A 14,250-nucleotide genomic window follows, 5' to 3' on the forward strand; every position below is an offset into this window, starting at 1 on the left:
AGGAACGATCTCGTGAAACATATGACAACATGGATGAACCTTGAAGACATAATGCTGAGCGAAATAAGCCAGGCACAAAAAGAGAAATATTATATGCTACCACTAATGTGAACTTTGAAAAATGTAAAACAAATGGTTTATAATGTAGAATGTAGGGGAACTAGCAATAGAGAGCAATTAAGGAAGGGGGAACAATAATCCAAGAAGAACAGATAAGCTATTTAACTTTCTGGGGATGCCCAGGAATGACTATGGTCTGTTAATTTCTGATGGATATAGTAGGAGCAAGTTCACAGAAATGTTGCTATATTAGGTAACTTTCTTTGGGTAAAGTAGGAACATGTTGGAAGTTAAGCAGTTATCTTAGGTTAGTTGTCTTTTTCTTACTCCCTTGTTATGGTCTCTTTGAAATGTTCTTTTATTGTATGTTTGTTTTCTTTTTAACTTTTTTTTTCATACAGTTGATTTAAAAAAGAAGGGAAAGTTAAAAAAAAAAAAGGAAAAAAAAAAAGAAAAACAAGGAAAAAAAAAAGATGTAGTGCCCCCTTGAGGAGCCTGTGGAGAATGCAGGGGTATTCGCCTACCCCACCTCCATGGTTGCTAACATGACCACAGACATAGGGGACTGGTGGTTTGATGGGTTGAGCCCTCTACCACAGGTTTTACCCTTGGGAAGATGGTTGCTGCAAAGGAGAGGCTAGGCCTCCCTATGGTTGTGCCTAAGAGCCTCCTCCCGAATGCCTCTTTGTTGCTCAGATGTGGCCCTGTCTCTCTAGCTAAGCCAACTTGAAAGGTGAAATCACTGCCCTCCCCCCTACATGGGATCAGACACCCAGGGGAGTGAATCTCCCTGGCAACGTGGAATATGACTCCCGGGGAGGAATGTAGACCTGGCATCGTGGGACGGAGAACATCTTCTTGACCAAAAGGGGGATGTGAAAGGAAATGAAATAAGCTTCAGTGGCAGAGAGATTCCAGAATGAGCCGAGAGGTCACTCTGGTGGGCACTCTTATGCACACTTTAGACAACCCTTTTTAGGTTCTAAAGAATTGGGGTAGCTGGTGGTGGATACCTGAAACTATCAAACTACAACCCAGAACCCATGAATCTCGAAGACAGTTGTATAAAAATGTAGCTTATGAGGGGTGACAATGGGATTGGGAAAGCCATAAGGACCACACTCCACTTTGTCTAGTTTATGGATGGATGAGTAGAAAAATAGGGGAAGGAAACAAACAGACAAAGGTACCCAGTGTTCTTTTTTACTTCAATTGCTCTTTTTCACTCTAATTATTATTCTTGTTATTTTTGTGTGTGTGCTAATGAAGGTGTCAGGGATTGATTTGGGTGATGAATGTACCACTATGTAATGGTACTGTAAACAATTGAAAGTACGATTTGTTTTGTATGACTGCGTGGTATGTGAATATATCTCAATAAAATGAAGATTTAAAAATAAAATAAAATCACAAGAACCAAACAACAGAGCATGTGCAGGGAGCGGAAGGCAGTTTGGCAGGTGATGAAGTCATTAAGGCAGTGTCACAGGCTGAGGTCTTCAGAAGCAAATGCTGAGATGGAGGTTTAGCTACAAGCTGTTTATTAGAGATCAACAGATGTGAAAGGACAAGGAGGAAACTTGATTCAGCAGATGAGGAAATTAAACTGCAAGCAAGCCCAGCAGAGAGATCTGGAGCGAATAGTGAGAATCAGAGTTGTCCCACAACCGGCCAAAACGCACAGTCTTTATACCACCGCCTCTGCTCAGTCCCCATGTGCCGGCTGTGCTGGGAAAGGCAGATCTCGGGCGAGTATGCTCTCGGCTTTAGAGGCAAACACAGAAGGAGCTGACAGCTGCAGGCTGTCTGCTGGCCACACCCCCACAGCCGACAGCAACTCGATGAAAATCTGTGAAGTTCTTGTGTTGGGAGAGGGTTAGAGCAGAGTGGCTCTAGTTTTATCCACGAACCATACAGAAATCGTGTTTGGGGCCTACAAGCTTTTTAAGTATTAATAAAATACTTAAGTCCTGAAAAAAAAATGTAAGTAAGAAAAGTAAGAAAACTGCAAAATTTAAATTACTAGATATTTAAGTATCTACAGAAACTAACACGTCAACATGTCAAAAGCAACTCAAGTATTTTGGAGAGTCATTTAATTGTTTACTGTGGAGTGTAGATGCATTTTAATGTGTTTGATTTACCATGGGGTTTGGACTCCGACGCTGAGCACGTAAATGGCCCTCGGAGGTGTGGTCCTCTCCCTCCCTCTCCAGCACTGGACCCCAGGCTCGCGGTCGCCCCGGGCAGAGCTTCGCAGATGGAAAAACACCGCGATCCCACTTCCCGCTGGGTCCCCAAAGCTACCCCCAGGACAAGGCATCTCCCGGAAAGATCCCGAAGCTTGTCCAGCCCCCACTCGCAGGTCCAAGGCCCACAGCGGAATGGGATTTGAGCCCTTCCAGGCGCAGCGGATCGCGCCACGGAAGAGGACACAAATGCTTCGGAGAACCCCAGCCATCCCCTTAGGGAGGCATCGGGCGCAGGCAGTAGCCAAGGGGAAGCCTGTTTCACCCGCCAATGGGAGGCCCAGGCTGATAAGTCCTCCTAAAGCCGCGCCTCTGCGTCTATCCAAAAGCCACCTAACGTTCCCGGGAGGGGCTGGATCCGCCCACCCTGGCCGACCGCCAATGGGGAGATCGGAAAGGCGGGACTCCCACAGCAGCCGCTAGTGAAAAATGTGGAAAGGTCGGCGCTCAAATTAGCCCTCGTCGACCGTGGCTGGGCGTCGCCGGCTGTCTCCACGGGTTGCGCGCGCCATCCAGTGGCAGCCGGCAGGGATCGCAACTTCCTGTCCTAACGGCCATAGAGCTTCCCAAGTTCGGAAGGATGACACTCCCTGCCCACCTGGGAGTGAAACAGTTCCGGATGCATCCACTCTGCTTTAAAAGTGTCCGTCTTTGCACGACCACCAGGAACCCGCTCCCACCGCCCGGGTCTTTCTTCTGTGAAGCATGCATATTCATGCAAGGATGCTAAATGAAAAACTAGCAAGTTAAGTCCAGGAGGATATTAAAATAACAATGCACAATGATAATCTATCAGATTGAAAATGAACAACAAGCATATGATAAATTTTAACATCTATGACTGATTTTAAAATAAAAACTGAAATTCTCAGTAAACAAGGGATTAAACAAAATCTTAAAGACTCAGAAAACCATAGCAAGTTTTGCATGGTTCTTGTCCCCATTATTCAAGACAGATACAAATGCTCCCCCTCTCACACTTTTATTTCATTGTTTGGAGAGCCTAGCCAAGCTATAAGACCTTAAGGGGAGGGGAGAGAGGGGGGCTGAAAACTGGAAAAGACCAGATATCTTTATTTCAGATGAAATGATTTATACTTGAAAATCAAAAGAAAAATGTCAACTAAAAACTAATAAATTTATATAAGAGAATTCAGTAAGGTATCTGGAAGAAAGATATATTTCTGTGTAGAATGTGTTGTGTGAACACAAGAAAGAAAGGAAAGGAAAGGAAAGAAGGAAGGAAAAGAAAGAAGAAAGAAAGGGAAGAAAGGAAGGGAAAGAAAACGGAAAGAAAGGGAAGAAGGAAGGAAAAGAAAAAGAGAAAGGAAGGAAAGGAGGGAGGAAGGAGGGAAGGAAAGGAGACTATAGCTTTCCTATATGCCAGCACTATAGACTTAAAAGATGTGAAAAGAAATAAAATAGAGTTACTGTGGCTAAAAGATTTTACATTGAAGCCATTCAGGAAGTCACTCGCAAATTGCTGCCAGATATCACAAACGGCAAAACTAGGCAAAGCCTCAAGCAACAATGTTCCTCAAAACCCTAAGGACATCTGGACACTATAAACAAATCATCAGATAAAGAAATCGGTAAGCTAACTAACTGGAAGGACATTTGGAACACCCTGAATATCCACCAATCACAAACAATTTATGTAATCTTTTTCTTTAAAAACCCTTGCTTGGAAACCCCAAGAGGGGACACAATTTAGATTACTACCTGGATCTGTGTTGCCCAAATTGCAATTCTAAAGACCTAAATAAGCTTTTGTTAACTTGCAGCTCAGCTTGTTAGTTCTTGGTCAGCAGTGTTGTGGAGGAAAGAAGAAAGAGAAGGTACATTTTTAATCATATGCAGATGATATGATTGTGTGCTTGGAAACACAAAGAAGAGTCAATGAAAACTATTAGTAACTATAAAGAAGCCTACTTTTGCTGGATACAAAATCAGTACACAAAAATTAATATAATTTCCATATAACAAAAAACCAGTCAGAAAATATAATGTAAAACAAAATAGAAAAAAAAGAAAGGAAAAATAACTAGGAATAAATTTAACAAGAAATGTTAATTTTCTTCTGTAAGAAAATGTTATAAGGTTATTGGGGTTCATAAAAGGAAAACCTGAAATAATGTTTCAAAAGATACACCCTGTCTGTGGGTAGGAAGGCTTAATATAATAAAGATGTCAAATCTCCCTAAATTAAACTATAAATTTAATGTAATTCTAATAAAACTTACAAAAACGTTTTTGGGAAACTAGAAAAACTGATCTTAAATTTATATGGAATTGTATAAACTTGCAATAAAATCAAAGCAATATCCCTAAACACAGATCTCAAGGTTGAAAAGGCCACCAAGTATCCAAAACAATGAAAACAATTTAAAAGAAAAAAACTCACACCAAGACATTGTATGGTTTGTGAATTAAAAAAACAAAACAAAACAGAGATACAAGTGCTGGAGAAATGTGGAGCGAGGGATGTACCTATTCCCTGCTGGTAGACAAGTAGAATGGTGCAGCACAGCTGGAGGGCAGTGTGGTGGTTCCACAGGAAGCTAACTAAGGGGTTGCCATATGGTCCTGCAACCCTGTTAGTGGGTACATACTTGGAAGAACTGAGAGCAGGGACATAAATGGACATTTGCACACTGGTGTTTATGGCGGCAGTGTTCATGATTTGCAATGGATAGAGGTGGCCTAAGGGTACAGCGACTGATAAACGGAATGGTGAACTGCGGTGTGTATATACAATGGAATATTGAGCAGCAGCAAGAAGGAATGAAGTTGTGAGGTATGCAACCAGGTGAATGGACATTGAGGATAGTCTGTTGAGCAAAATAAGACAGAATCAAAAAGACAAACACTATAACACCTCATTAAAATGGACTAACTATAATGTGCAAACTCTGCGAATTGAATCTGAAAGCATAGGTTATCAGGGGAAGACTCATTGCAAAAGTTCCTAGATTGTAAACTCTTACAGCCATCACATCCATTCATGAGTTGTAAAGATTATTTCTAAATTCTGAGATGCTGAGCTGTTTGTGTATAACCTAGTCAGTCCCTTTAACTTTGGGTATCTGTGAGACACCTGAGACTCAGAGCCAGAGTTCGGCAGCTATGAATGTCAGCATTACCCCATACAGCAACTGTTAAAAAAGCTAAAAAGAGATTAGACTTCAATTAGAGATATGAACGAAATGGACTTGGTTGGGACTAAGGTAAATCAAACTAAAGGGTAAAGGATGATATTGACTGTGTTTTTAAACTTCAGCTTCTGTGTGGGACCAAAGGAAGAGATATTTATTTGGTGCAAAATCTATATTTTCTGTAGCATACTATATAATTCAACTTGTATGATCAGTTTATTCAAACACCATAATTACATGGAACCTTGCCTAGGGGGTGAGATCTGGTTGGTTTATACAGGTTAGCATGAAACCCCAATACATCCTAGAGTCCTTTGGGCAGAGAATATAAAGTATTTGCAAAGCCCCCTTGAGGGACTGGGAGGAAATGTGGAAATATTAAACTTCCCCAGCTGGGGAATTCCTGATATTTCTGCAAGCATTGGGGACTACCAGTTTAGTAGGCCGAACCCTTGATCTTGGGGCTTTTCCTTATGAAGCTTTTTACTACAAAAGACAGGCTAAGCCTACTTATAATTGTGCCTAAGAGTCACCCCCAGACAACCTCTTTTGTTCCTCAGATGTGGCCTCTCTCTCTAAGCCAACTCTCAGGTAAACTCACTGCCCTCCCCACTACATGGGACATGACTCCCAGGGGTGTGAATCTCCCTGGCAACATGGGACATAACTCCCAGGATGAGCCTGGACCCAGCAACGTAGGATTGAGAAAGCCTTCTGGACCAAAAAGGGGAAGAGAAATGAAACAAAGTTTTCAGCGGCTGAGAGATTTCAAATGGAGTCAAGATCATTCTGGAGGTTATTCTTATGCATTATATAGATATCCCCTTTTAGTTTTTAGTGTATTAGAATAGCTAGAAGGAAATACCTGAAACTGTTGAACTGCAACACAGTATCCTTGACTCTTGAAGATGATCGTACACCTATATACCTTACATGGTGTGACTGTGATTGTGAAAACCTGTGGCTCACATTTCCATTATCCAGTTTATTCACAGATGAGTAGAGAAATGGGGACAAAAAGTAAACTAATAATGGGGGGGTGGGATATGAGATGTTTGGGGTGTTCTTTTTTACTTTTATTTTTATTCTTATTTTTTAGAGTAATGAAAATGTTCAAAAATTGATTTTGGTGATGAATGTACAACTATATGATGAAACTGTGATCAGTTTATTGTACACTTTGGATGATTGTATGGTACGTAACTATAACTCAATAAAATTGCCTTTTAAAAAAAATTCAAAACTCAAATACCCTTTGTCACAACAATGCCACTTCGAGAAATTTATCCTATAGATATACTTACCTGTATACACAAAGACCTATGTAGAAGAATATTCATTGTGCACTGCTTGCACTTGCAAAGGACTGGACAAAACTTAAATAGTGGAACACTGGTCAAATAACCCATAAATCCATAAAATGGAATATTATGCAACCATTTGAAATAATGAGACAAAGCAGTATTGTTAAAAGTCAGTAGATGCCTTTACTATATCAGTATTACTTCATCATCATTATCTTTATTTTTCCATGTTCATTGAATGGTCAGGTATTTTTAGGTTAGGACATCCCAGGTTTCAATAAACCTCTTTTGTTTTAAATAAATAGAGTTCTTCATTAGGTATCTGTTGGGAAACTGCCTCCATCCCCCAACACGGTTATTTGTGACAGCTGCATGTTCCGATCCACTGGCTTTAGTTGATTTAACTAGAAGGTTATCCCCTGATCTTCTTGAGCCAATCAAGTTCTCCCTCAAAGGATTCTACACTAGAACCAAAATGCTGAACTTGGACTGACCCTTAAATGAAGGCTCTGGGGTTTACAGGGAGGATAGGGTGGGCATTCTGGTGCCAGGGCATCTGGGAGTCAGGGAGGGAGGAAAGGATTGCACTCAGGTGTGTCTTCTTTGGACATGCCCACCTGTGCCAGCCCAGCCCCTGGGTGGTCCTGTGGCCCTCCTGGCAGCACACAGGCATCCTGATCCCACCAGGGCCTGATCCTCAAGGTCTGGGCTCTGAAGTGCTCGGGGGAGGTGGGCAGGCTGGTTTCTGACCCAGAGCCCCGGCCCCTCATTGCACATTAAAGGGCACAGCTGTTTCACTCTCCCTGTTTCTGTCTTTGCTTGCAGCTGGGGGTCTATCTGGGCCAGAAGCAGCGGGCTGGCCCTCCCCATCCTGCTCCAATTGTTCTGGGGGAGTGGGGTGTGGTGGGCACTGGTAAGGAGTCAGGGCGGGAGCAAGGACGCTGCCCCATGGACTAGCCCAGCACCCCTACACCTCACAGCGCTCCCTCCCTCCTGAGCCAGCACCCTCCAGCCTAACACACATGTAAATGCAACAACACGACCCAGCAGGTGACATGACCCAAGGCTTTTTTACCAGAGAAACTGAGAAAACTGGTCTGTCAGTCTGGGTCCAATCAAGAGAGAGAAATCACACAGTAATTTACATAGGGAACGTTTAATATGAAGAATTATTAACTACAGCAGGGCATTGGAGTCATGAGAGATTGGTTAATAAGAAGTGAAGAGAATTCTAAAGCTTGTAGGAAGAGCAGAAATAAGGAGCAACTGCTGCCCCTAGAGCTGAGAGGAGCACCCAAAAAAGATACCTCACCCACCCATGCCAGGACTAAGATTCAGACCTGGGCCATGGGTCACTGGAGGAAAGAGAAGTCGGTGTGGTGCCACACCAGCAGAAGGTGCTGGAAATCCACCCAGTGGGGGCCTGAGGGATGCTCTTTGTGGGGAGATGTCTCACAGAGGAGCTGCACCACAAAACCAGCTGGGCAGTGGAGTGAAGGTCACTGCTGGGAGAAGCTACTGGTCACTGAGTGCTGCTGGCTGCCACACCCAGTAGGAGCTTGGCATTGGAGAAGCCGCATGCGCTCCAGGAGCTGGTGCCTGAGCTGCAGGAGCCAAACCTGGAGAAGCCACATGCACGACAAGCACCTGCCGAAAGAAGCAAAACCCTTTCCTCCTGCCACCTCTTTCCTGCACCCTCTCCTGACAATGCTTAACATGGTGCCAACTGGCAAATGAAACACATAAAGGGTCCCAATCCATTTCCACAGACCAGGAGACGAGGGATGGATTTGGAGCTGAGAGGCACCACGCCAATAACCGTTTCAGCTTGCCTTCAGGGAGAGAATAAAGCTAAACATAAAGCTACCACAAATCAGTAAGGAAAAGGTCAAGAATCCAATAGAAAAATAAATACACAGGAGAAAGCAGAGGCAAAAGGCAGAAGGCCTTGCAAACTTTGCTGTCCTTCCCTGGCCCTCCCACACTCATCTTTGGTTTTAGCAAACACCCCTGTATCCTGCTAATAAAAGTGTGCACACAAACACACACCCTTTTTTTCAGCTTAAACTAGTTTGATTTCGCTTCAAGCCCTGCACAAAGTAATCTTCATCAATACAGGCTGGCGATAATAAGTCACTGAATTAAAATCTTAGATAAGAATATTGTCATTGCTGAGTCTTTGTAATAGGTAATAGCTGTTTAGATCTGCTAGAGTTTTACCCTTTCCAGTCTTTGCAAACTCTGTTCCTTAGTGGAAAATTCTATTTTTATAAAAGTTAAAATCATTTTCTATTATAGTTGGACTTCTTCTGGACCTCACTGTTCTTTCCCCAGATTCCTTATTGGTCATAAATCCCCAGAAAACCTAGCAAATGGTATTTTCGAGCTCTTCTTTTAGAAAATTTTCTCGTTAGTCTTATATTTAATTTGTTAAATGCAATGTCTTGCAGGGAGGTTATTGAAATTCTTCTGATCCAATAATGTGAGCGAATTTGTTACCGTCTTTCTCATAAAGCATCTGCGTCTTTTTTTTCCAGAATACAGTCTTACTTGTGACTGTCTAATCCTTCATTTTTAATAATATTTTCATGCAGCTTATTTTTATCAGTTCATTTATATTGGCTGTTTCATATTATTACTCTGCTTGATGGCGTCTACTCATCAACCATCTTTAGTTTATCTGCTGTAGTGAGTAGACTGCTTTGCCTTTGAACATCATCAGCAAGAGGGAATACTTCACCCCCCAGTGTCAGCGGCAGCTCTTTGGAGCAGCTATGTTTTGTTCCTGCATTGTCTGCAGGCTTTGGGAGCCTCACATTCCACCTTTCATCTGACAAGCCTCCAGGCTTAGCTATATTTTAATTTTTAATTTTACTTTAATTTTTAATTCTTTCATCAAACATTTTCTCCATTCCCACACGACCCCATCACCACCACCACCACCCACCAATAGCCTTTACATCTCGGAAACGAGCCACTCTAGATGCCTGGATCAGGAGTTCAAGGAAAGGATTCTGCCCTAGCCACTGCCACGGGTAAGAGGAGGCAAGTCCGGCCTCCTCTCACCTTCTCCCACCAGTGACCCCAAAAACTCCTCACCCTCCATGCCTCCAGCACCCCTTGAGCAAGAGAAGGTGGCGGTGCCAGGAGGGAGGCGCCATCCGGGATGTGCCTTCATAAGGAACCCAGATCAGATGCCTGACCACAGAGGGCTTGCAGGGGTCTTCCCCGCCAGGCTGGGACAATGGGGTGCGAGGAACAGTCCACCCTCCCTTACCCCTCACTGTCTGGATACACGGCCCAGCCCTTGCCCAAAAACAAGCACGAAGAGCAGGCAGGGACGGGCTTTGCTGAGCCTTCCCCTTCTGCGACAGGCCCCCGTCACTTGTAGGGGGCAGGAAGGGCTTCTGTGTGCAGTGGGCGAGTAGCATGGCTCATCCTTCTGCCATTTGGAGGGTGAAGGTCTGGATCCCCTAGATCCTAGTCCAGGCCTGGGGCATCTCTGTCTTGGCCAATCCCTCAGGATCTGGGAAAGATGACTTCCTGCCCTGGGCTTGTACCACATCCTCCTCCCCAGGAGCTTGGACTCCTGTCCTGCTGCTCCTGAGCTCCCAAACACCAGGACTTCACCCCTCAATAGGCTAATGCTGGTGCCATGGGTGCCAGGGAGCTACAGCTCCCCTCCCTTCCTGGAGAGCTCTCCAGTCATGATCACACCCTTTTCAAGGCAAATGGTGAATTTTTCAGAGTTCTGCTAGGGCCAACACAGTCAGTCTTCACTAAACTACTGAGCTGCCAGGCTGTGCACAGGCAGGGCCTCTGTCAGCTCAAACCCATGGCCTGCCTGTGTTGGGAGTTATCTTTCATGGACAGTAATTGGAGCCCTAGTGTCCTGTCACCAACGGAGTCAGTGGCTTATCATGGATATGTGCTGGACCAGGAAGTGGAGTCCTGCATATCCCCAGACATCTAAGGACATCCCAGGCCTGTCCTTCTCAGGCCAAAAGCCATTAGGTCTCCCTCTAAGAAGGTGGGACCAGAACCTCAACCTCAGCCAGGCAGATGCAGTCCTGAGACTGAAGCAAACAAATGGGTCCCTGTGCAGCCCAGGGGAAGGGGCTCAGCTCTGACACAGGCCCGGTGGCTACAGCCAAATGGCCTTCTGCTGCTTTCTCCTCTGAGAACTGGAAGTATACTTGCTCCAATTACAGCCTTTGAAAGAGTCCTGGAGAAATGTTTTCCCCTTGGAGGGGAGTGGTCTTAGCTCTGAGTCCCTACAAAGCAGATCCGGAGGCAAAGCTTACATGCTTTTTCAGAGGCATGAGCTGGTTCCTTAGCCACACAGATGTCTCCAGATAGAGTGTAAGGAGCCATGACTCAGGATGGTGAGGGGAAAGGGAGGGAGGAAGTGAGAGGGATTTTTCTGTTAGCTCCTTCCCTTCTGTCTCTCCTTGATCAAGTTTCACCCCAAGGGACTTTAACACCTGGGGCTTCCAGGTTGTGAAGCTCGGCCCCTTAGGGCAGCCTCAGGGAAAGCCAAATCCCACACCCCTCATCTTAGAGGGTCCAGAGAAGGCAGAAGGAGCCTCCGTGAGTCCGGAGCTGCCTTGGCTCTTGCTTTGGCAGATACAGTGGAGGCAATGCCAAAGTCCAGCCTCCCCCAGGGAGCCACACTGGCCTGTAGTGCCAGGAAATGAGGGGCGACAGCAGCTGCCAGGTGGGGCTACGGGGAACTGAAGGGGCTCAAATACTGGGTCCAGTACAGAGCTTCCTCCATGGATCTCAGCTCTGCTTCCCGTGACCGGCGTCCACCAGTTCCCATTACTAGTGCCCACCATTAAATGTTGAGAAGGCAGATATGTGAATGGCCACAGCAGCCTGCGAGTAGCCTGAGGTTATCCAGACTGCCCAGGAGAGAGAAGGGCCAGGGGACATTGTCTGTGATGGTCTTACACCACTGTGAGGTCAGCACCCTACCTCTACCGGTAGCCAGTGATCCAAGGAAGAGAGAGGAAAGGAAACAAAGGAAATAGAATGTTTAACAAGCCATTTTCCATGTCACTGTGTAACAGTAGAAATGTTTATTAAAAACATAAGTACTTTTCTAATTTGCCTGCCTGGATACCCAATGTTTTGATCTACTCTGCCCCAGGCATGCATTAGCCTGAAGGGAAAACAGAATGTGTTACAAAAGGAATGCCAAGAGAAAGAATTTAGTAATATTTGACTTCTGTCCTTAAAACAAGCAAATTGTTGACAGGGGATTTTCCCAGTGCCTTTATCTCCTCCTTTATCAGCATACGAGCAGCCCAGCTCACCGAATCCTCATGAGGTGTAAAGAAGTCAGCCCTTGTCTACCATTAAAGTTTAGCTGGAGCCAGAAGAGGGATACAACTTAGAAGTAAAAGAAGAAGAAAAAATAAAATGTAAGAAAAGCAGTAAGTCTTTTTTTATTTCAGTAAGTCTGGAACTATGGCAGTTTCAAGGATGGTTAATTTGGAGGTTCAACAATGGCATTTATAACAAAACAACAGCAATTTTAAAACACACACACACAGTTCTTTCTGTCTTTTTACTCTGCTATTCTCAGCTTGTCGGCTTTGCTCCTTGGGTCTGACCCTTATGGGCACAAAATAGCTGCAGCTACTCCAAGCATCACATCCTCACACAACAAAATACAGAGGCTGTAAATGGGGAGAAGATACGACTGCTCCTAATGACCTTTTTTACTTTCCTGGGAGCCCCGCCTCAAGAAGACTTATCTCTTTAAAGCATTTGCCACATAAGCTATTGTTCTAGTTTGCTAATGCTGCCGGGATGCAAAACACCAGAAATGGATTGGCTTTTATAAAGGGGGTTTATTTGGTACAAGTTACAGCCTAAGGCCATAAAGTGTTCAAGATAAGTTATCAACAACCGGGTACCTTCACCGGAGGATGGCCAATGGTGTCTGGAAAACCTCTGTTAGCTGGGAAGGCACATGGCTGGCATCTGCTCCAGAGTTCTGGTTTCAAAATAGTTTTCTCCCAGGATGTTCCTCTCTAGGTGGCAGTTCCTCAAAAATGTCACTCTTGGTTGCTCTTGGAGTGTTTGTCCTCTCTTAGCTTCTCTGGAGCAAGCATCTGCTTTCAACAGCTGTCTTCAAACTGTCTCTCATCTGCAGCTACTCTCTCAGCTTCTGTGCATTCTTCAAAGTGTCCCTCTTGGCTGTAGCTGCTCTTCAAAATGTCACTCTCAGCTGCACTTCAAAATGTCACTCACAGCTGCACTGAATTCTTTCTGTTTGTCAGCTCATTTATATGGCTCCAGTGATTTAATTTAGACCCACCCTGAATGGGTGGGGTAACACCTCCATGGAAATTATCCAATTAGAGTCATCACCCACAGTTGGGTGGGGCACAGTTCCATGCAAACAACCTAATCCAAACATTCCAACTTAATCCCCACTAATATGTCTGCCCCACAAGATTGTATCAAAGAATATGGCTTTTTCTGGGGGACATAATACATTCAAACTGGCACGGCTATTTAGTTCTATTTCCAAGATTTTGGGTTTTTGTGGGGTTTTTTTCCATCATCAGGTCTGCAGATGCAGGAAGCTGAGTAAAATAGCAAATGTAGAACAGAAGATGGCAGAATAAGGATGAGACGGGATTGCAGTAACTATGCTTTTGTCCATCCCCCAAGCTTCTTCAGATAACAGTATCCCCCTTTCTTTAGACACTCCCTCCCCAGATCTATGATCCTTTGAGGCTATCAATCATAAAGACCCGCCTCCAAGGTCATGGGGAGGCCTGTGACTTTGACTGGACCAATCACTATGCTGCATCCCAAGACTGGCACAAGGGGTGAGCATGTGATGGAAGCCTGGGCATCTGCATTCTTTCCTGGAATTTGTCAAACTGGAGATGGGCAGGTAGCTCTCTCTTCTTGTATTATAGAGTGTAAGCATGTAAGCCTGGGCTGTTGGAGGCAACTTCTCTGCTGTGGGAAAAGCCAACAGAGAGAGAGGCAGGGACAGACAGGGGGAGAGAGAGAGAGACTGACTACCTACTCCCCAGCGGGCAGCCCTGTGTCTGTCCCAGGTTCCAGAGCCAATAAATTATCTTCTTCCTTCAGCCTATTTGGAATTGGGTTTTTGACACTTTTGTTTTAGGTGTGGGTCTGTAATAGAATCAAAAAGTAGGCACAGTTTTCTACCTTTTTTTTTTTCTTTAACGTAACATATTGTAAACAATTTCCCAAATTATTAGTCTGTAAAATATGTTTCTTTAATAGCTTGCCTAATATTCTCTCAAATAGATGTACCATAATTTTAAAGTTAATCTCTTGGATAACTAGGGATGTTTCTTTCAGTTTCCCCACAATTATAAATGCCAAGCTAAACATTATCATGCACATTTTTTATTACCATAACATATTTATTAGAAGTATAATCACCCCGGGTCAAAGGCTAAAGGTGAATCTCCCAGGGAGAAAAAC

This window comes from Choloepus didactylus, chromosome 18 (genome assembly GCF_015220235.1).
Source record: "Choloepus didactylus isolate mChoDid1 chromosome 18, mChoDid1.pri, whole genome shotgun sequence".
NCBI classification, from domain to species: domain Eukaryota; kingdom Metazoa; phylum Chordata; class Mammalia; order Pilosa; family Megalonychidae; genus Choloepus; species Choloepus didactylus.